A 22550-nucleotide genomic window follows, 5' to 3' on the forward strand; every position below is an offset into this window, starting at 1 on the left:
CCCTCAGCACTTCGAGGCGGGATTGAGGGGCTGAAGCTGGCCAGGAGTTGCTGCTAAGTGGACTCGAGTGGAAGGAGCAAAGTCTCCGCGAGGGCACCGGCGAGACCTATCTGCGAGCAGTGGGCACAGGGGAACCTGCACCGAGGAACGCGGGCGTCTGGCGGGGGGACTTTGGCCGAGCTCAGAGCCTCTCCTTCCTGTCCCGAGCCTCCCAGCAACTCAGCCACGCTGGAGCCCGGGTACCTGCAAGAGTCGGGGAACTCGAGAAGTGCGTGGCCGAGGCTGTTTCCTGAAGGTGAATCATTCCGTCCAATTGCCTTTCCCTAGAGAACAAGAGGGAGGGCGGGAGAGAGGGAACGGAGGATGTGTGAGTGTGTGTGTGTGTGAGAGGGAGAGACGACGTGAGGCGAGAGGAAAAGTCTTTACTCGGCGTTAAAAGCAAACAAATCAGAGATGGAACAAGAGCGGTAATTGCTGCAAGACCGCCTTGATTCTTGCAGTCCAGGGAACTGAGCCCACGGCGCGCATCCGGCGAGGACAGCGGGCGACCGCAGGCGCTGCCAAGGGCTGCGGGACGTTGGCTTTTCCTCAGTAAAGAAATCTTTTGGTTACTTTGACACCGTGGAATAAAGAAGCGGGTAGAAGGATCAGGCTCACCTTCACCCGCTTTAGGGGGATTCCAGTTCGGATGTCAAGAGATTCCTGAGCCCTATTTGCCATCGGAGGAGGAAACACATCCACACACGCGCGCGCACACTCGCACGCTCAGGGCCACACTCACACACCGTCCTCCACGAGCACACAGCACCAGACTTCGGTTCCCTATGCCACTGGATGGTGACGGCGGATTGGCATCTTGGAAGCGATGCGAGAGCGATAAGGCTGGCGCCGGCCCGCAAAAGCTGCAGGAGCATCGCTAGGTGTTGCCGCCACCGGGAAACGGGGCTGCAGGTAGGTGCGAGCCGCCCCTCGGGTCGCCGGCCAGCGCTGGGGACTGGAGCGGCAACTGCAGGACCGCGGTCCCGGAAGCTCCTGTGGGCACACGTCTCCCCTCCCCATTCTCGGGGGTCGGGGGCTGTAGGGGAATCGCCCCGGGAAGGCGAGAGGTGAAGGCAGATGCTGGTCCCTCGGCCGGCGTCTCCCTCGCGGGCAGTCAGGCAGGGTAGGGCTCCGAGGAGCGATGCCTCCTTCTCTGCCCGATTTCTCCTAATACAGCAAACGACCAGGTCGAGGATTGAAGTGGGTTTTAATTCGATTCCTCACCCAGACCCATCCCGGCCAGTAACCATTTTGGACTCTTAATAAGGAGTTGGGGGTCGCGTTCCAGCGAAGATCAATGGGATGTGTCGGGTCATCTTTCTGAAATCCCTACTTTTTGTCCACTTCTGATTAGTTAATTCTCAGGCCTGTTTGCAGAAGATTGGTATTTCAATGAGACTATTGATTTCTCCACCGCTAACTATTTTCATAAAGAACCAAGCTGATAATTTCCCGAGCCTCATCTATGTAAGGTTTATTTGGATTTGGGATGGGGAGCTTTCTTACTGAATGAAATAAAGCTTTTGTAAAGGCTACTACAAAGGAGCTTTAATAAACGATCCTCTGATGAACAGCGTTCATAATAAGAATGGTTTCAGGCGACTAATGGTTTTTCATTTCTTTCTGGGTAGATGTCTCCCAGATCTTGCTAGTAGTACACTGGTTTTCTCCTAATTGCTTTGCCATCCCTTCGGCCTTCAATTCTAAAAGGTCGGGTGCCTACCAAGAAGTGTTTTCTTTAGGCTACTGATCTTCCCTTATCAATGGGGAACGTGTTATTTCCAGAAACTCCCTTTGCAAAGGAAACTTTGAGATCCGTTGCCCTATTTCTCCAAGAACTGCAGGTTGAGTTACCCAGTCTGAAAAGGACTAACCACAGATGCTCACAGAGCCTTCAGAAGGACGCGAGGTTTCCCTATTGAGTATTCCAGGTCCTGACCAAGTGTTAACTGCCTGAAGCGTTTGGAATCTAATGTGTAGTAATGTTACTACACAGCAGCTAGTCTCTCTTCACCTTTGCTGGGTGTTTGGCTTATGGCAATAAGAAAGAGAGAGGAAAAAAAAAATCCTCGTTTTGTGAAATCCCCTCTTGGATTTTACAGAATGGTTCTTGGAGGAAAAAAAAAAATCTTAAAAACCACAAAAAAGCAAACCCATATGCAACTTTAATTCTGAAGTGTCCCCAAAGTACTTAATGTAGGAGGGTCTTTCACTCAGGACAGAATGAATTTCAATGACTATTGACTGGATCATAATTATCTGGTTCTTGTCTTCTCAACTAGATTGCTTTAAACATCAACATTCAGTTATCAATTAGCACTCTCAAACTGCTTTATTAGGCAATATAAGTTAAGACAAATGAGCAATTAATTTAAGATTTTTTTTTTTTTGTAAAGTTCTAAACCAAAATAACTAGGAAAGGAGACTGAAAACACTTCTAACGCTTTAAAAATCAGAGCATTAAGATTATTTGTATTTGCCCTGGACTTTCCATGTTTGTGTTTGTACTCTCATTTGCAATATCAAAATTGGCACCTAACATACTATATTTCAAGTAAAAGATCAGACATGTTTGTCTCTTTCCTTACTTTATTTTGTTCTGGATCTTATCCTGAGTCAATTGTTTGAGTTGACCTTTCCTTATAGAATCTTAATTTTTAAAGCCACCAGTAGGCACTTAAAGGCCATCAGTTACCACATTGGAGCTTATTTTATTTTCATATTCCTAATTTTCAATAAAAAAGTTGGATTGTATTATTTATAGATAGTAAAAGTCTGTGAGGTCAATGTCACTGCCAACTGAATACTTAGGCACAGGGTGTCTTTCAAGAGGCAAATAGCTTTAGTGTGTTGTTTTATTCAGATTAGGCATTTTTTTTAATGTTAAATCTTGATTCTTTTCTTGCCTTTCAAAAATTTAGTAGTTTAGATTGCTGAATTTATATTTATGTGCAGTGCTATAGTATGTGTCTCTTAAAGATGAGCCCAAAATTTTTGATATGAAAGCAAACGCCTATATAATGGTACAGGTTCTGCTAGAGGGGATTTAAGACTTCTAAGTATGTGTGATATTGCATTGGAAAAATATTAGCTATTTTAACAATGACAAATTGGAGAATGAACATTAATTGTGGTGCCTTTGGATTTGTGTCAAAATAGATTCATATTGCTTAGAGACGCCAAGTTATAAAATGTGATGACATGGCTGTTAAAAGATCTGTTTTTAGATACGGCTAGTTTTCCTATTTAAAAATTTATAAAATGATAAAATTTAGGGGGTGGTAGAAAAAATTTAAAAATTATTTTATATCTTATCAAAAATATTAGTAGTCCTGGATCCAATGTCTTCAATATAGTATTTTCATGACCATTTAAAAATGTATTTTGTGTTAAAATATACATTTAATGTTGATTTATCACTAATTGCAAATTATGGATTAACCTGTACAGGAAGAGTAAGATGTGTATCTTCAGGATTTCTTAGTCATTTCTTATCTTGGTCCCTAAGAAAAGGCACTGTCAGATTGCGTCCAAGTTCAGCAATCACTGCAAACTCATGAACATTTACTGATGAACTCTCTAAGGCATGCCCCAAACAAGGAATGTTCCAAAGTGTCATCAGTTATTTCTAATATATTTGAAAAGATGAAACAGCCAGAGTACAAACAGTTCAGTGCCCCTGCTTTTACTTCTGCAGTATTTTATTAGGGATGCCTCATTAAGTCACATTTTTCTGCAGCTGTTTGGTTCACTGAAGATTCAAGTAAAAATAAGGAACTTTACTGTGCAATACAGTTATGTTTTCTTGGTGAAAAATCACAACTTGTGGTAAAATAATCATCCAATCCGTCGTCCCCTTTGATCTATGCGTGACATTTACAAATGTAATTCATCAACCTGTTATTAGTAGGGCTCCAACAAAACAAAGAGAAGAAATGCATTAACACAGCCTGCTGCTAGATGTGAAGGCCAAACCAGCTGCATCAGCCTAATGTCTGGCCACATGCTCGCACAAAATTTCACATGAGATATCTTGCTTTTGGACCACTGATTTTTGTAATGCCATGTGATATGGTGAATTTGCCATTTTGTCTAAAAATTCTTTGGTTAACTTTATTTTGAACTACTTTGAGCATACTGAACTATTTAATTATTCCATTAAAGAGAAGAAATAATTTCACACTGAGTTACCATTAATCTTTTTAGAAAAACAGTTTTACTTTAGGTTCGGAGCACAATCTGAGACAGGAGATTGACAGGTAAGCCTAGCAAACAGGGACCTAGAAGTTAGTTTCTGTTTTTTATTTGTCATTGGCCACTGACTTATTGGGTAATTTTTAGAAGGTCTAATTTTGTTCATTCAGTGCAGTGATTCATTCAGTGCAGTGTCATTGTCAATTAAATAAACAACTCTTATCTACTTAATCTTACAGAAATTTTAAAGGGGTAAGTTAGACTTACTGGAACATGAAAATATTTAAATATATTTCTCTGTAATATCAAACTATATAATCTCTGTATCTATACATATATGCACATACATGCATACATACATACGCTTTCAATGACACCCATCTAAGATACTGGTCCAGTATCTTAGATGGGTGTCATTGAAAACCAGTGTGATCAGAACAACTTTGTAGAATGTCTGCATTTTTAGGTGCATATTTTTTCCACTGTGTTCCATGATTTGAACTGCAGTACAACTATATCCGTAGTACAACAAGGTCATTTATAACTGAGTTTTACTGTTTGAGCCACTGTTAATTTAATATTTTATTTTTCTCATGGCTTTTTCTTTTGGAGATATGTTTATTTACTAGGCTACAAATACAAAAATAAAAATCACTTTTGCCCTCAGTGTGGAGACACTTTGGCAGGTGTTTATAGACACTGCAACTGGGATTTTGACACATTTTAGATGCTGAATATATCTGTGTGCTGTTTTTATTGAACAGACACCTCCATAGTCAACGCACAAACTGTGCATTACCTTGGAGTATACTATTCCCATTTAAAATGATATCTACAAAATTGACTAAAATATATTGATATTATACTCCAAATTTATGTTAGTTTTCCAAAAATCCACCTGTTTCTAATGTGTATACCACATGGATATGTTGGATTTTATCCTGTGCTATAATATTAGGCAAGCTAGTCAGTGGAATGCTTGGGCAATTGATTGGTATTGCCATTGGGAAACACAAGGTTTCTAGTTCATTTGGAAATCAAATGAAAAGTAAATATATGAGCTATAAGAAGAATATTCCACTTTGTTCAGTGGTTCATGTGGAGGATGAGATATATAACTAAGGAATCAGAGCTTATATGTTTATATTAGACAGAATCCTTTTAATCACTTCCTTCAATCTCCTAAGTTACTCCATAGTAGCTGTAATTGTTTTATGATTTCCCCTGAATGGCTAGTTAGCAAAGTTATATCTCTCTTTCCCCAGCAATAGTACAAACATAGTCATTCAATTAAATTTATATTTATATTGCTTCTTTTATACTATAGCTTTATGCAGTAGATTTGGAAACTCTTTACAGAGAGATTCAATAATGTGATAATGTTGCATTCTAGCAATTACGGTGATAGGCTGAATTTAGTACTTTGACAAAATTGAGACAACCAGCTAAACAAGTCTCCTGTGCTATGTAAAGCTAACTTTCCACATGAAGCCTGGGAAGTTTAAAGTAGTTTTTAATGAATGCAAGGTATGTTTTACTAAATATATATATATATATATATATATACACACACACACACACGCACACACACACACATATATCTATATATATGCTGCTATGAACTAGTCACCATATAATTGCATGCATGTGAATGGGCAACTGTGTTGCCCTTTAAAGGTCATGCAAAGATTCTAAACCTTTCAATTTTCAGTGTTAATTGCCTATGGCCTCCTGTAGCTGCACATGGAACTTTCTGTTGAGTTTAATAATACAGAAAAACACTTTGGCTTTCTTATGCAGTTCTTTATAAACAAGTCTATAAAAATAAATTATAGTGGGCACTAGAACAGAAGATTTTTGTAAAGGTGTATTTGTGCTTTGGAATTAAATGTTTCAAACCAGAATGTCCTGGGCTATGAGGAGACATTCTTTCTGGTGCAAAAAACTGATCATTCAAAATTATTGCCTACATCTGAAAACTCTGCCATGGTTTTGAAAGGGTTATGTGTTCATAGGAATTTTAATAGTAAACTTCCACCTAGTGATAGAACACAGAAACTTTGTTAAAATAAATTCTTTGAGAAGGTAGGCCTTCCGGGACCCTATAACTTGGTCTACTCAAACAATAGATATTGTTTGAGAAAAACAACATTTACACTTATGTTTTTATTTTTGTTAGCTTACAGACAGTTCTAAATCCACAGAGACACTGTCTGGTACTATTTTATTTACAGTAGGAAACATGGTTACGGTTACCATTTTTTTCTTAGTTTAGTTTACCTTGTTATAGTTGTATGGTGAATGGCATCCTCAAATTTGTTGGTGCTGGAGTGTTCAGAAAATTTCTTAGAAATGGCTATGAGATAAGGCAGTAGCTGTGACCTGGTCTTACTTTTGTTTGTATTTTCTTTGGAAAGTTGAGTCAAATTGAGTGAAATAACTCTAACTTTAGTTCTTTTTTACAGCGTAGAAAGAGAAAGAAGGTAGATGATCCACATTTCAGTGAAGCAATTCAAAGGCCAAGGGGAGAATGAGAGGGCACTGAAATCTCATCCTCCGCAAAACAGAGGCCCCATTTTGGAAAACTTTAAGGAAAAAAATTTAACCTAATTTTTGAAAGTTTAGTTCTTGAACTAAACCTAATGACTGTTAAAGGACAGTTGTTTCCTGCTAAGATAGGTATGTATTTAAACATTATTACAAACCCCTGTTTGACTGATGACTAGTATGCTTATAAATATACATTCAGAATTGGACAAAAATTTATACTTTTCTAGTTGAAGATATAATTGCTCCTTGCATTAGTTGTTGAGTGGTTAAAATTCATTAGCTTGCTATTTGAGTTAGCAGATAAATTTTGAAATTGACTATTATAGAACCAATGTGGTACAGTGGTGAGAGCTCTGGAGATGCTTTTGTAGCTCTAACAATAAATAACCATGTGGCCACAAGAAAACCACTTTATTTCTCTGTGCCTCAGTTTCTCAGCAACATATTTCTTTGGTGGAATTTTCAAGACAATTAAAAATATGATTTTTCAACCAGGCACGGTGCCTCATGTCTGTAATCCCAGCACCTTGGGAAGCCGAGGTGAGGGGATCATGTGAGCTCAGGAGTTCAAGACCATCTGGGCAACATGATAAACCTTACCTTTACCAAAAAACCCCAAAATTATCCAGGCGTGGTGGTGTGTGCCTGTAGTCCCAGCTACCCAGGAGGCTAAGAGGTGGGAGGATCACTTGAGCCTGGCAGGTTGAGGCTGCAGTGAGTGAGCTATGATCACACCAATGCACTTCAGCCTGGGTGACAGAGTGAGACCCTGCCTCAAAAAAAAATATTTTTTTTCCTGTGTGTTCAGACTCACTAAGTATCATGGCATAGAAGTGCAATAATATAGCCTGACATATTTAACCTTAAGGAGCTTCCCTTTTAGTTAGGAAGTCAAGGAAAATCTAGCAGATAGTTCCTGGCATTTAAACACTTCATACATGCTTTTCAATAGATAAGTAATCTGTTACATGACAGTTGTTTCCTGCTAAGATATGTATGCAGTTTGGCACTATTGCAAACCTCTTTTAGACCAATGGTTGGTGTGCTTGTAAATAAACATTTAGAATTGGGTCAAAATTTATGCTATTCTAGTTGAAGATATATTTGCTCCTTCTATCATTTGTTGAGCGGTTAAAATTCATTAGCTTGCTATTTTGGTTCTCCAGCTTTGTAAGATCAAGATGGAGATGATGATGATGATGATGATGATAATGATGATGATTACAGTGATGACTAAAGGCCATAGACCTTCAGACATAAAATTGAGTCAGATTTAATCCTATAATTTAGTAATCTTGCTTTATCTATATGATGCTGTTTTGTTGTAAAACAAGTTGTGATAGGTCATGGGCCTCAGGCTTTTTAGGGTTACATTCTTTGTTCTACTGATGGTTTTCATAGTCACTGAAATTTGATCAGCTAGGCTAGCAAATAAATAATCTTCATATATTATATGATAATTAAACATATTCATTCAAAATCTATGTATAAATTTTGAGAATTTATAATCCTTGGAAAAATCTATTCGTTTATTCAATAAGTAGTTATTGGGATTGTCTTAGTTTGAGCTGCTGCAATAAAAATACCACAGATTCACCAGGTGCAGTGGCTCCCACCTTCAGTGGGAGGCTGAAGCATGTGGACTACTTGAGCCCAAAAGTTTGAGACCAGCCTAGGCAATTGGTGAAACCTTGTCTCTGCAAAAAACAAAACAAAACAAAACAAAACAAAACAAAAATCAGCCAGGCATGGTGGCACATGCCTGTAGTCTCAGCTACAGAGGAGGCTGAGGGAAGAGGTTTGCTTGAGCCAAGGAGGTTGAGGCTGCAGTGAGCTGTGATGGTGCCACTGCACTCCAGCCTGACTGACAGAGCAAGACCCTATATCAAAAAAACCACCACCACAACACAAACAAAGCCACAGACTGAGTAACAAACAATGAACAGTAATTTCTCACAGTTCTGGAGGCTGGGATGTTCAAGATCAAGGCACCAGCAGATTTATCTGGTGAAGGCCATCTTCTTCTTAGCTTGTAGACACCTACCTTCTTACTAGATCCTCACTTGGTGGTGGTGGGTCTGGGGGAAAGGTATCATCTCTCTCATGTCTCTTCTAATAAGACAATAATCCCATTCATGAGGGCTCCACCCTTATGATCTAATTACTTCCCAAAGGTCCCACCTGCAAATACCAACACATTAGAGATTTAGGCTTTAATATATGAATTTTGGGAAGACACAAACATTCAGTCCATAAATACCACTCTCTAGGTGTTTGGGCTATCGTGGTAAACAAAAAAGACAGACATCTGCACTCATGGTGTTTACCATTTTTGTATATTGAAGTTTTGAAAGTGAATCTGAAGGAATGGCTCAACAATATATTGTGCTATATCTGTTCTTCCTAGTCATTCTTATTTATAACTGTGAAGCATAGGTCTGAAAAGAAATAATTAAAATAGTTAAATATCTGAGTTGGAATGTATTGTGAAGAAAAATATTATAGTGTATAATATTTGGGGTGAGGTTTGTAATGCAGTGGATTGATTCCATCTCACAAGGTCTGTCTTCAAATGGAGGGTGACACAAATCGTAGCTGTTTTTCCTGAATTTCCCATAAGGAGTGACTTTAGATCAGTGACATGATGTGTCCTAGAGTCTCTTAATCCCAGCACTTTGGGAGGCTGAGGTGAGTGGATCACCTGAGGTCAGGAGTTTGAGACCAGCATGGCTAACATGGTGAAATCCAGTCTCTACTAAAAAAATACAAAAATTAGCCTGGCGTGGTGGCAGGTGCCTGTAATTCCAGTTACTCGGGAGGCTGAGGCAGGAGAATTGCAAAGTTTGCAGTGAGCCAAGATAGCACCACTGCACTCCAGCCTGGGCGACAGAGCAAGACTCTGTCTTAAAAAAAAAAAGGCTCACAAATTCAAGTGCTTATAGGGATCAGGTTGGAAATGTGAATGAATGAAGCAGACCAAGTGGAAGATGACAAATAGCAACTGACACTTGGTTTCAGCCATAGTTCTGGGGATACCACAGGGAGCGGTGGAAATTATGGCTGACATCTAAGTGTGACAGCTGAGCCTTGGCTCCAACATGTTACTGCTAGATCTAATATGGGTCTGGCGTGGCAGATTTTCTGATTTGCAGAAGATAACTTGGATGCACAGATTTTTAAATGTGAAGGTTTCAAAATGATAAATAATGGCAATAAATTCAAATTTAAAATACGATGTGGGTCAACAGACATATCTGCAGGCCACACACAGGCTAAGGACTATGAGTGTGTCACTGTTGACAGAGGGGTATGTGAGGACAGCTAGTTATGAGATGTGTATGCTGGCCCCTTTGTCACCTCTAACCGCAACCCTCCAACCCTATTGACATCTGCAATCACGGTAGTTGATAGTAAAGGACTCATCTGAAGGAGCTTAATGATAATGATGAGTGGCTAGGTTGACCCCTGTAGTTTAATTTTTTCTTAATGACTCATTGTATAGTTGATGTGGAACTCATCTTGAAGTTGAGGCATCTTGGAGGCTTTAAGGGATGTACTGTAGATGCAGAAGTTTAAATTTATTCCAAATATTTGGAACATGTGCTATAGTCCCAGAATGCCTTATTTGTTTATATCAGTACCTCTTAAACTTCTATGTGTGCACAAATTGCCTAGGGGAATTTTGCTAAAATGAAGGTTCTGGAAGAGGGCCTGAGATTCTGCATTTTTAACAAGCTCCCAGCTGAATACTGTTGGCTCACGGACTATGGTTTGAGTTGCATGGCTTTAAAAAACATTTTTACCACTAAATTTTATTCCACACATTCAAAAAGGTGGGAAACCTTCAACTCTTACCCCTTTCATTTGCTTCTCCATGTAGCGAGCAGCCCAAATCTGGCCTCTGACTCCAGACATTTTTCTCATAGGCTGTTTCATCTGAGCACAGAATTTGTGTTTTGCTTAGTTTGTTAGCCTTCTATTTAGAGAACATACTTTTCCTCCAAAAATTTTCACATATTAATGCATGTTTGGTTTATATCCTACAGTTTGAAGAAATATTTATTTCATAACTAAGATATTATACATCAATGTATTCTAGCATACAAAGTCAATTTTAGTTATCCAAGTTATTTTTGAAATTTCAATAGTGACTTATTATCAGTCCTTTTAGGGCTTAGATGTCAAAATTCTGGCCATAATGTCTAGGTTTTTGTTCTACTTGAGTAGCTACCGTGAGTAGTGGGGAGGATGGACTTGAAAAAGATGAGGTTTTCCTTGTATATTTATTGGGCTTACAATTTCAAAATGAATATCTCTTCTTTTTAGTAAATTTTGTTCTGCTAATCTTAAATAACTTTCCAAAAGTGATTCCTTTAGGATTGAAGACATAATACTTTATGATTTAGGAAGTTTGCACTTACTTTCATATGTTAGTAGCATTTCCCCCCCCAAGCCAGTTTTGCTATTGTCAGAAAGTATCATAGCTAAGGTAAGTGACTCTATTCTACTGCTGTCTAGGACCTCATGCCACAAGCTCAGTTCACTGGGTAAAATATTTTGTCATCAGTTTTATCAATGCTCTGGAAGTTCTTATGTTTCCTTATACTGGCATATTAATTATAAACTGAGATAAGATTTAGACATGTCAGTCTGAGGGAGTGAGGCAATTTGCTTTCTTTCAAGTTGTATTATTAATATAGTTTGTAATAGTCATGCTGTTAAATATTACTGTTTTTTTTCTTCTAAGTGCTTACAAGTTTTTACTATATAGAATAGCTTTGCTTATAGCTGAGGAGTGATATCAATTCATTCTACCGAATCTGTTAGACTGTAAGCTCTGTGAGGCAGACCCATGTATATCTCATTTCTATTGATTCCCAGTGTTTAGCATAGTGTATGGCATGTAATAGGTACTTAATAAACTTAATGGGAAGATGATCAGTAGTTACATAGTTACATATTAATAGAGTGTATTTTGTTATGTTTCTTCAATGACTAAGGAAGCATTATGTGAAGATGGTCAATTTATTCTAATTGTGTGTGTGTGTGTGTGTGGACCGGGGGTGGGGGGCAATTCTGACCTACATCTGAATTAACAAATACATTCTAGGCAAAAGTCAAGGACAAAAATAAAATAAGCATACTGACTGAAATTCTCATTCTTTCCACAATTTATTGTAACTTGGAGACTTATAAACTACATACACTTGAGATTCGATTGTTGCATAAATTAAATAATATTTGTCAATGTCAAATTTAAGTGTTAATCACATATGGAATGTGTTTTGATTGCTCTTGTCAATAACTTGACTCATTCATTAGGGAATTTAGAGCCATTTATTCTTATCTACATAATTGCCATTTTTGTAATTTATCATGAACGGATTTGCTGTTTTTTTAACTTGAGGGACACTATTGACCATGATACCATTGTTCTTGATGTCAATGATATTAATTTTTTTTTTCTATTCTAATTCTAAATGCTATTTAGTATAGATAATATGCTCAAATATTTATAAATTTCATTTTAGTCCTCCTGAGTTAAGTAAAGCTTTTAAATACTTGCCACCATAGAAGATTCCACAAAATTAAAAATTTTTGAGACTATTTGATTATTAAAAAAAACCCATGTGTTTACTAACAGTTTATTAGATCATAAGAATTTAAAGTTGAATATTTTTTCTTTGCGCCTATTTTAAAAGATTATAACTGTTTATATTAGCATTTTTATACACTTAGAAACTTTCTCAAAACCCTTGAATATCTTCTCTTTAGTTTTTGAAGTATAATATTTTGAGACTCTTTGATGATTCTCAAGAAAGGCTTTAAATGGAAAGAACCTGATTTTTCCTTGTATTGTCCCCAAACACTCAAACTTGTATAATTAAGCTCTAAACTCAATCTAATATTGAACTATGGCTACTGTGGTACTTATTGAAAATGACATATCTATTCTTCTTCCCCATTGCAATCCCAAATGTAAAATTAATAAAAAATTCAGGTACTGAAAAAAATTCAAAATCGATGCATGGAATTGAAATCAAGCTTACTGCACATTGGTGGATTTTACCCTGGAGCAGAGTCCATATTACCCTACTAGGAAAACTGGGTGAGCTATGGTTTTCCTTGCTTACCGTCTTTTCCTAGCAGCTGATTACATCTAGTCTTTAAGGTGAACTTCAGGGTTTGTAGCTAATATTTCACTTTGCATTTTATGAAATCTGCAGCAAGTTCACTGGGCAGATGGTATGGCAGACCAGAGTGAACTGAGAGAAAAAAGCAGATTGAATAACTGGCAGCCAGGGAAGGTGTCAGGGTTAGTGTTTTGTGGGATATAACAAGGAAGAATTATCAGGTAGGGAGCCAGATGGAGTAAAAGTAAGGGAGAAAAGGGTCAGAAAGGAATTTTGTCCTAGATTTCTCTATATAAAAGAGAAAATCCTTGATCTTTGAGACAAGAAGTTAGAAAAGAATAAATCCATCAACATTCTTGGGAACAAAGAAGTGAAATGGCAATGAACTGAACTACGACTGCAGAAGAAAGAAAAATGCACGGAGTCAAACCGAATGTCCTGCCTCAGTCTTGTAAAACCTCTATTCAGGAACAAGAAATGTCTGTCAAGATTGTTTATTAAACTAAAAGTCAAAAATAATGAGTTCCAATTCTGACACTGCCACAGAGAGCTGTCAGCCCTTGGAAAAAAATTACTGATCATTTTCGTCACCAGTTTTCTTTATGGCAAATGAGAGGGTTGGATTTAATGATTACTTAGATTCCTCCAAGTTCTATAAAGATTCCTTCAAATTCCTCCATGTTCTATAGAAGCACCTGGTGCTTCTGTTCTGTCACTTGAACACATCTTGATCATTGTCTTTTCTTTCTGGTTCCTCCCTAGAATGTGACATTCTTGAAGTTGAAAATGTGTCATATTCTTCACTTTGTACCACCCAAATCTAACCTTTAATAAGGTATTTAATAAGTGTTTTATTAATTGTATAATTAAAAAATTCTAAATTATTTGTCTTTTTTCATTTCCATAAGAAATGAAATACATTCCAGAATCATAAATAATAACTATACTTAAAATTGTGCCACATTCTTTACAAAACATTTTTATGGAAGTGATTTCTTTCGATATTATAAAATGGACTGTGGGTTAGAAATGAGTGCGATCCTCAGTTTCGGGGAAGGAAACTCTGATAGAGAAAGGCAAAAATCATACAGATAGTGAATGCCAGATGCAGGTTTGAATTCAAAGCCTGTTTCTCCACAAGTCTCTCAGAACACTAACTACTCTTCTATTCCAAAGTATCTTTCCAAGGATGTTTAACAAGCGACTAGTCTTAGAAAATAATTTCTGTCTCTGGATCACAGGGCAGATTTACTTATTGTCCAGAATAATAAAAATAATCTCTCCCCTTAGGGCTAAGGGCAGGTCTTCTTGTATCCCATTATAGAAGATTTGGGTTCCGTAAGTGCTAGGGATGCCACATGAAACATCTGCCTGTGATCCATTTCATGTCATACCTGTGGGTCTTGGAGAGAAAGAGAACCGACTTAAACATGATGTTCATGCTGCTTGCTGTATGATGAATAATAAACTCCTCTGTCTCTAATCTGGGAGGCTATGTCTTTTGCCAGGATCGATGAAATATGGTAAACTAACTTGTGAGTTTGCAAATAGGGTTAACCATCAGATCCTTCACAGTTCTTGATAGCATCTCTTTCTGTCACATCAAAGTAAACCTTTGTTTCCTAGTTTATGTCTGCTATGGTGGCCACTCTAAGAAAAATTATAAACAGTGACCTTTTATACTTCTTGACAGAAGTACTGTCCCCCCGAGGTCTCTCTCTTTATTTATATTTAATTTTATTTTTTAGATATTGGGTCTTGCTCTGTCTCTCAGGCTGGAGTGCAGTGGCACAATCATAGCCAATTGCAGCCTTGACCTCCTGGGCTCAAGTGATCCTCCTGCCTCAGCCTTCCAAGAAGTTAGGACTACAGACTTGTGCCACCATGTCTGGCTAATTTTTAAATTTTTTTCGTGGAGATGGGGTTTTGTTATGTTGCCCAGGCTGGTCTTGAACTCTTGGCCTCAAGTGATCCTCTTGCCTCAGCCTCCCAAAGTGCTGTGATTCCAGGTGTGAGTTGCCATGCCTAACTGTGGTCTCTCTTGAGGCTTACCCTCCTCTATATTTAGAAAGATGCCTTGGTGGGAATATTGGATATAGACTTCATGGAGGGCAGAGTAGGTAGCCAGTGAGACTAGCTACAGAGCTATTCAGTCATTCTGGTGAGAACTGGCAAAAGTCTGAAAAAAAGAGGTTGAAGAAAGCAGAAAAAGAAGGGACAGTTTAGAGGTAGGAGATGAAACCAACTGGTCCTAGAGACTGAATATAGGGTAGTGGGAGAGAAAAGAGTCAATAATGGGTCCTGGCTTAGCTGACTGCTGGGGGTTATAGAATGAGATCCCCAGAGCAACTGTATCCCACCTAGATGAGGATAATTGGTTTAAAGCATTTTGAGTTTGAGGTACCTTTGGAATACCCAAGAGTAAAGGTGAGTAACAGTAAATTTGGGTTTGAAGTTCACAACAGAATTATGGCTTAAAGATACAGGTTTGGAAGTCAGTAGTGTACTGGTAGCAGCTGAAATCTTCTGAATGGATGAGATCTCCCAGGAAATATCTTAACACCTAAGAGAGAGCTCTGGGGAACAATAATATGTATAAAAGAACCTCATTCACTTTTAAAAGTGTCCGCAGAAAGTCACCTTTCTCTTTATTGTTCTGTTTCTGAATTTTTGCTCAGCTTGCAGCAACTTGGCCTCATAGACCATAAAGTCCACTTTTCTAGCAGTGATCTGCTGCCTAGACAAGTTGGTGGAAGGAAGAAAGAGCCATGGATGAAAGTGGAGAGCCTGCCCAGAGTTCTCCATTTCATTTTGCCTCCTGTTTCCACTTGAGTGTTATTGTGCACTGAGGCTGTGCTCCTGCATAGTTGTCATGGACAGGAAAACTCTGAGGGGATGAAGATTTTCTCCCTGTGGTCTTTGCTTTCTATGGACATCTGTAAACATTAAAAAAAAAAAAATGAAACTGACCAACCTGCCTGGCACTGTGCTAAGTACTTCACATGAGTGATCTTTTTAAACTCACACAGCAATTCCAGAGTAAGGCACTAGTGTCCTTTCTAAGTAAGTAAGTTGACCAAGGCCACAAAGCTTTGTAGGAAGCAAAAATGAGTTTTGAGTCAGATACGCTGTGTTCAGAGCTCAGTTTTTAACCATACAGCACTGCATTTGAATTATACTCATTAGAACATTAGATTCATTGTGCTTAACAGAATGCTGGTTAGAGAATTCTCTTGATTCAAATTATTTGTATATGGAAATAATAATTTCCCCTTTTCAATTTTAGAATTGATTAAAATTATAGCATCATAGCATTCTTTGAATATGTCTCAGATTTCCCATAAATGCGTTTCTGTGATTTTCCAATTTCATTTGATGAAAAGCCTTGTCATGTATTAAGATAAGGAACTAACATCTAAGAAAATTTGAAAAATTCGTGTTGTATACTCAAATATTTATTCATTTGAATTGAAAAAAAGCTCCAACTTTTAAACAAATGTAAGCCAAAATGTGTCTTTTTCTGGAATATAAACTCAAGCAAAAATGTACTATTACATTGATCTTCTAAAAACCTCTGTTGGGCTCTTGGTTGTGCAAGAAATGTGTTTCTTGGGGGTGGGATGGGAACACTCATGGAGCAGTTGTGGTGCAGAACTCAGTTGCATTTGTAGAACATCAATATAAGACTAATTAGATGCTAAATGCTGGGTGGGTATTGAACAATGCAATCTTTCAATTTTCTGATTAATGACAAAGCCTTATAAAAACATTAGTTATATTGGAAGAATTCAGACAATTTCTTTCCAAGTAAATCTATTTTAGATTCATTTTAACAAATGGAAGAAAAAAACCAAAACTATATCTGTAAATAGATTTTTAAAATAATATGGTAATACTGACAGCAGACATTGTATGGTAATATGAATAGGTTTCTGTTCTTTTTTTTTAGAGATGGAGTCTCACTCTGTAGCCCAGGCTGGAGTGCAGTGGCACAATCTCTGCTCACTACAACCTCTGTCTCCTGGGTCCCAGTTTAAGCAATTCTCCTGCCTCAGCCTCCTGAGTAGCTGGGATTACAGGCATGTGTCACCACACCCAGCTAATTTTTGGATTTTTAGTAGAGACAAGATTTCACTGTGTTGGCCGGGTTGGTCTTGAACTCCTGACCTCGTGATCCACCCGCCTCAGCCTCCCAAAGTGCTGGGATTACGGGCGTGAGCCACCGTGCCTGGCCAGGTTTGTATTCTTGAAGGTTATGGATGTTTTTAATATGACAACAACATCAAAGGAGGAGCAGTGTATTACACCTAAGTGATATTTTCTTTTGAATGTCTTTAGAAATATTGCTGAAAAAGGTGGGAACACATTGAATTTTTTTGTTGTTTTTACAGATGAGAGGTATCATGCAAATTTTCTCATAATTTTAATGCATGTATATATGTGTGTCTATATAGATAATAGGTTCTTTGTATACTTAATTCATTTTCTTGGTCTGAATTAGAATCATTGCTTATATAATGGAATAGTAATTGGTGATAATTTGCCTTAATTGTCAATAAATATTGCTATAGATTGCGCTTTAAAATTATAATTAGCAATAAAATTTTCTAGCTGGGGTTAAGAGAAAGGCCCGTTATGAAAGAATGGATTCAGAGTCATAGAAAACAACAATGTAATTCAATTTGAAGAACTACTTTGTTGGAGATGATAAGGCAGTTGTATTTCAGATGATTGAATATGTGACAAATTGAAAACAGGGTATAAAAGGAGCTTATTATAGTTAAACAAGAGCGTCAGAAAAATAAAAGAAATGTGAAGTTTGAAGAAATGATAATATAATCAGAACAATGACTAGGCATTTCACATACCTTTATTTACACATTATATTATAATATTTACATGTTTAAAAAATAGTCTTATATATTAAACTGGAAAAAGACCTCAGAGTGTATAGATACAAAAGTTTCACTTTGTAAATGTGGTCAGAAGGCCCAGAGAAGTAGCCAGGCTTATTGAAGAGCACAGAAATAGTGGCAGACCTAGGTTTGGGAACCAGGTTTCCCAATTTTCAATGAGATGTTCCCACTGCATGTAACGTTTGCCAGCTTTTCATAGAATCAAAGTTCTGGAAGGAACTGTGAGAGGGCACCCAATCTATCTTGCTCTCTTACATTGACTTAGAAGTTACATAAGGATTGATCCAAATAAGAAAAAAAAAAATCCATAGAGAAAGGAATCCTAAAATTTCATTCAATAATTAATTCTAGAGTTTAAAACGCGGCTTGCTCGTCAATACACTCATTAATTCAATCGTTGTATGCGGAGCATCTACTAGGTTTCAGGCACTGCACTATGTGCTGTGGATACTTAGTAAAACAGAGTATCCTTACGCTCTTGGAGTTTATAATCAATAATATATCTGTATATATTGACATATACACAAATAGATCTGCAAATTATGATAAGTACTATGTTAGAAAAGTTATCTTCAACTATTTGAAAACAGTATTTATCAGTGGACAGTTATATAAGGAGAAATATTTGTATTCAAAATGAGGAAGATTTTGATAATATTTAGAGGGGTGTAAAGATTAAGGGTTTTATAAAGTGGTAAAGTTTTAACACTGTGAGTTAAACACTGTACATCAAAGTGCAACTAGACAGTTCCCAAGATAGTATTATTTTGAAGGCATTCAAATTTTAGGTGGACCCTTTATTGAATTACCTTTCTTTGAACTGCCTTTTGGGTAGATTAAATTCTTTAATCCAGCCCAGGCTGGAGTGCAGTGGTGCAATCTCAGCTCACTGAAACTTCCATCTCCCAGGTTCAAGCCATTCTCCTGACTACAGGCATGCACTGCCACGCCCAGCTAATTGTATTTTTTGATAGAGATGGGGTTTCATTGTGTTGGCAAGGCTGGTCTTAAACTCCTGGCCTCAAGCAATCTGCCCACTTTGGCCTCTCAAAGTGCTGGTATTACAAGCATGAGCCACTGCACCCGGCCAACATTGTTTTATTGATCTCATCTATTCTCATCATTAACTACTACATGTGTGTTGATAATTTCCGAATCTAAGGTATCTGGTAAGACCTTTTTGGTCTGATTTTCCACCTATACATTATGTCTCTCCATCTGGATATATCAGATTAATCTCAAACTCAACAGTCTCAGATTGAACTCATTTCTTGTTCCCTCCGAACTCTTCTCCCTGTTTTCTTGCATCAGTAAATAATACTGAAATCTGTCCAAAGACTAAGAGTTGTTAAAGAAAGTGGTGAATTTCCAACACTAGAGGCTATTGGATACTTAGCATTCATTGGTTCATACAGATCAGAAACTTGGACACAGGTTTAAATGACACTTGTCTGGAAAATAATCCATGGCATCTGGGAAATACATAATAAATATTAAATAAATGAATTGATGAGGTTTATGCTAGATACTGATGCTACTTTCTTTTGTGCTGCTTTCTAGAAAGACTAAACCATTTGTTGGGGAAGATTGTAGAATGACCTTTTCTTTGTACTTTCAGTTTACAATAACTTAAAGGGAAATTGACGAGGAGACCCTTGAAGGTCTTTTACCTTTTGCACTTTTTTTTTTTTAGATGGAGTCTTGCTCTGTCACACAGGCTGGAGTGCAGTGGTGCAATCTTGGCTCACAGACCTCTGCCTTCTGGGTTTGAGTGATTCTCCTGCCTCAGCCTCCTTAGTATCTGGGATCACAGGTGTGTGCCACCACACCCAGCTATTGTTTTTTGGATACTTTTAGTAGAGACAAGGTTTCACCATGTTGGCCAGGCTGGTCTTGAACTCCTGATCTCAGGCAATCCTCCTGCCTCGGCCTCACAAAGTGCTGGGATTACAGCCATGAGCCTCTGTGGCCAGTCTTTTACACTTTTTGGAAATCTTTTTTCCATGCGTATAGTAAGAACATGAGGCTAACATTTATTGAGTATCCTACACTGGGCCATGCCTTGAGTTAGGAACCTTCATATATATTAGTTCATTTATTCCTCACAATGACTCAAGCCTAGGGTATCAGTATCAATATCCTCACTTTATGGCTAGGTAGCTGAGAGTCAGAGACGCTAAATACCCAGCTGAAGGCCACTGGGCTTATTAAGTGACTAAATTAGAATTGAACACAGGTTGTTTGAACTAAAGGCAAAGCTTTGCTTCAGTCTTCATTTATTTTCTCTTGATATTTTCAATTTACCAAGGTCACTAGCATTTAAATTCTATCTTAATATGTAGAAATATTTTGCATGTTCCTCTAGCTTTCAGTGTGAAATTAATATGTATTAGGCACCTACTTTGTGTTTACACTAAGCATTTTACCTGTTAAAAAGAGGCAGAAGTCAGCCCCTACCTTGAAATAACGTTAGACTTTGTTAGCAATAGTGTTATTGAGCATTTTGTTTGGTCCATCATGAATGTCATAGAAAAATTGCTCTGAATCAAGATTAGTGCCTGTGGCACTTCATTTCTTCTAATCAACAGTTGCAGTTACATGATCTTAGAAATTCTTTTTTGGCATATTGATGACTATATCATTCAAGTAACATCAAGAGAGACTTCTTTCTATTTGGAGCTTTTGGGGCCCTCTTTTGGACATGTACACAGCTTCAATCTACATCTAAGACAGCTTACTGTAATGAAATTGCTTATTTGCTTTAGTCATTAGATTATATGATCCTTGGGGCAGGGACTGTTCTTTGCACATTTCCTGGCACATTTTTGTCTCTTAATATGAAGAGGAGGATGAAGGAAAGGAGGGAGGAGGAGAGGAAGGCATCCTTGTTTTCTATATCCTAAACCTATAATTTTGTCAAAGAAGAATATTGAATTTGTGTGAAATGTTTTCTTTTTCAAAAAAATCATTTATTACTTATGATCTATACTGTTTTTCTTTTTGATATATCTTGTGATAATTTGCTTTGTTAGATTTCTAGTTATACTAAAAATATATTTATAAGAGATAATACAAATACACACTGATCATTTTCCTAATCCTTCATGAATTTTGAAAAGTGATATATGTGCCCTTGTGGTCAGTTTCTTAGTATTATAATAGATTAATATATTTATTCTTGCTTGATTTCAGGATTATCAGCATGCAATGCATCAAAAAGGAAGGCAAGAAGTTCTTTAAAGTACTCTGTGAAATTCTGTCCATGTGCCTTTTCTAGATGATTTATTTTTGTCTTAGTTCATTTGGGCTGCTATAATAAAAGAACATAAACTGGTAGTTTATAAACAATAGTTATTTATTTCTCTAAGCTCTGGAAGCTAGGAAGTTCAAGATCAAGGCACTGGCAGATCTGGTGTCTGGTGAGCAACAGTTCCTCATAGAAGGCACCTCTTTGCTGTGTCCTCACATGGTGAAAAGGGCGAATAAGCACCCTTGGGCCTCTTTTACAAGAGCACTAATCCCATGTGCCCTCATGATCTAATCATACCCCAAAGGCTCCATCTTCTAACATCACGATTTTAGGGTCCAGGACCCCAATATAGGAATTTTGGGGACACATTTAGGCCATAGCAATTATCAGAGGAAATGCCATGTAGCAGAATTTCTTGTTATTGCTGCAACTTTGCTCTAGTCACAGCTGGCATTTTCTTTAAATACTGTCAACATATAGGACCTATGTTACAGGATCTGGAATTGTTCTGCAGTGTAAAATTTTAGTAGAGTGGAGCACAAAAACGGTGCATGGAGGATTTGCTTATTTATGTTCTCTCTTTTAGCCTTTCTCTTCTAATACTATAGGTTGTCTGCATTAGTTAATTATTAGTAAGGAGGTAATGATTAAAAATAAAATAATAATAACAGGGATTACACTAAAAAAACACTAACAACAAGGGTATAATGTATAATTAGAGAAACCACTGTGATACATTAAATGTCATGAGTCATAATAAATTGAATAATATATTGATGCTAGATTGCAAACTACTTATTTGTCATAAACTATGGATCAATCAAGAAATGCTACAGGAATGTTATTATAAAATTACAAATAACACAATTTCAAAAATTGTGACTACAAAATGTTAGAGATGTAATAATAAGCCAATGGCCAAGGTAATCTGCTACCTGATGAAACCCATATTGTAATGTGCACATGTGAGCACAGAGTGTAGAATAATAGACACTGGGGACTAGAAAAAAGGGAGGGTGGGAAGAAAGTGAGGGATGTGAGGGATGAGAAATTACTTAATGGGTCCAGTGTACATTATTCAGGTGATGGTTCCAATAAAGGCCCAGACTTCGCCACTCTTCATTATATCCATGTAACAAAACTGTATGTGTACCCCTTAAATTGATACAAATAGAAAAACCTCATACCGTATTTGGGGTTGATAGATCTAGATGGTCCCTCTTTAGTGACTGAATCCTATAGAGAAGTAATAAACACACACATAACTCTGGTACAGTAAATAAGCAAATGTGAAAATGGAAGAGCACTAAAGCAGAGTGATCTATCCAAGGATGCTGGCTGACTTGATGTACAAGTTGGACAGGCTTCAAAACTAGTATCTCTTTCGGGTCTTGGCAACATTTCAGAAGAAGGTACACCTTAACGCTAGCCATGTCAGTAGAAGACTTCTTTCCTCAAAGAGATTGT

At 37.5% G+C, this 22550-nt stretch overlaps 1 protein-coding gene across 2 annotated transcripts in view; it reads left to right on the top strand.

Annotated features, from left to right (window-relative positions):
• The first annotated feature begins 385 nt into the window (after nucleotides 1–385).
• TAFA2 (TAFA chemokine like family member 2) overlaps nucleotides 386–22550 on the top strand; it is a 490392-nt gene continuing 468227 nt past the window's right edge. For both annotated transcript variants that reach the window (XR_622823.5, XM_009004136.5), the window contains exon 1: nucleotides 386–951. The gene's annotated coding sequence lies outside the window, so the exon portion shown is untranslated. The remainder of the gene's footprint in view (nucleotides 952–22550) is intronic.

This window comes from Callithrix jacchus, chromosome 9, assembly GCF_049354715.1.
Source record: "Callithrix jacchus isolate 240 chromosome 9, calJac240_pri, whole genome shotgun sequence".
In the NCBI taxonomy this organism is placed as follows: Eukaryota; Metazoa; Chordata; class Mammalia; order Primates; family Cebidae; genus Callithrix; species Callithrix jacchus.